The following is a 2,055-nucleotide window of genomic DNA, read 5'->3' as shown; positions in this document are numbered from 1 at the left end:
AAGAATTTTTTTTTTTTATTTCCTTCTTTTGTTTAGATTTACTTGTTTCAGTTGTCTAAGCCCTATTTCATGACTTGGAGGGAGATATTTTAACAAAACGTGGAAGAAGTAATTCACGAAGGATACCTTTTAATTTTGATGCAACGAGCAAAAGTGATTCTGAATTAAAATTCTGGCGATGTGAACAGAAAGATCGGTGTAAAGTAAAACTGCATATGAAGGATGAAAAAGTTATTCGACAGTTGCATCAACTTACCCATGAACCATCTGCTGCCATAGTAGAAGTAGAAAAATTGAAAACAAATATTAAGAAAAGATGTGCTGAAACTCTGGAGCCACCAACCGTTGTGGTAAATGAATGCATAACTGGCGCCTCTCAATCAGCTTTAGCCTTAGCGCCTGGCCTGCCTGCAATGCAAAAAGTTATCGCAAGGAAACGAAAATTACTAAACAAACCGACACCTAACCCAACCAATTTAGAGCAAATAGTTATACCCGAGTCCTATACATTATATGTTCACTAACTGGGTGTAGAAGAGAAATTCCTATTGGGAGACACAGCAGATGGCAATAATAGAATTTTAATATTTGGAAGAATAAGCTGGCTTCAACATTTAGTATTCTTGGTTTGCCGAAGGAACTTTCACCATTGCGCCAAGTCTTTTTTACCAAGTATATGTTATATTGGCCAAGAAGGATGATGGAGTTATTCCTATAGTTTATGCTCTTCTTCCTAACAAGCAAAGATTAACTTATTCTCGTTTATTTGAGTTACTTAAAACTATCGAACCAAATTTGAGACCAGTTTCTATAATGATGAAGATCGCAATAACAATCACGCTGAAGCTGCCAATCGACGTCTACAATATGAACTAGGAATGCATCATCCCTCCATCTGGAAATTTATTAATGCCTTGAGGAAAGTTCAGAAAGGACGTAATGCATTTCTAGAAAAATTAATTGCTGGATATCCACCTCCCAAAAAACTAAAGAAATATAGAGATGCTCATGAAAGAATAAAAAAAAAAATAGTAATGGAAGTTGAGTCATTAAAGCTTATTGATTTCCTGAAGGGTATTGCTCATAATTACGAAATGAAGAATTAATTCCTAAGGTTAAAAAATCTTTGCTTAGTTTTAATTTTGTAATACAATATTTTCCATTTAAAGTTTTTAATATGCATTATCCATTATTGTTTTAATAAGATCCTTTAAACTCTACGAGAATGAATTTTTTTTTCTTTTTTTTTTTTCAATTAAAGATTTTTATCTACATTATTCCTTGATTTTTTTCTTCTTCTAAATTTCCATACATAAATAAATAAATAAGTCATTGGGTGTTTTCAAAAACAAAGACGCCGAAACAGTCTGACGCCTAAATGGCTACGCCGAATAGTGCTGCTAGTTTTCTGATGGAGAATCGGCTACGCCGAAACGGCGACGCCAAATGGGCTACGCCGAAACGTAGCAAAAACTGGCTGCCAAGGCAAGAGCCTGGGTCTTACTCTTAAAGCAAGGCATTCTAAAACGAGCGAACAAATGTCCCTGCATTTCCATTTAACATTATCTTAGTTTTACCTATTCATTTACAGTCCTATTTATCTGCTTTCTCTATTCAAATCAATCGTCTTTTGCAATTCCTCCCGTGATTCACTAAACACAGCTACTGTATGACATCTATAAATCTTAAGTTGTTAAGGTATTCCCTACTAATTTTAGATCCTACATTTTCCATACCTAAATTCATTCTTAAAAACTTCTTCTAGGCATACTGCGAATAATTTAAGAGAAATGGGATCTCCCTGTCCAACTCCTTTCCCCACCCGAATTCTATCACTATATTTATGTAGTTTTAGGATTGCTGTACTTCCTGTAGAGATATATTCAAGTTTTCTAACATAAGATTCCTCTATTCCTTGTCTTTGAATGGCTTTCATTACTACTGAAGTTTTGATATTGCCAGGCATTCTCATTATGTGTCAGGCCTATGTTCATTTCTCTTTCTTATATGTTGTTAGAATATCCCCTACTTTAGTTCGCTCTCGTATCCCTGTTG

The sequence above is a fragment of the Palaemon carinicauda genome, chromosome 16, assembly GCF_036898095.1.
Source record: "Palaemon carinicauda isolate YSFRI2023 chromosome 16, ASM3689809v2, whole genome shotgun sequence".
Classification (NCBI taxonomy): Eukaryota; Metazoa; Arthropoda; class Malacostraca; order Decapoda; family Palaemonidae; genus Palaemon; species Palaemon carinicauda.
The sequence above is the reverse complement of the archived record's forward strand: the minus strand, read 5'-3'. Positions refer to the sequence as shown.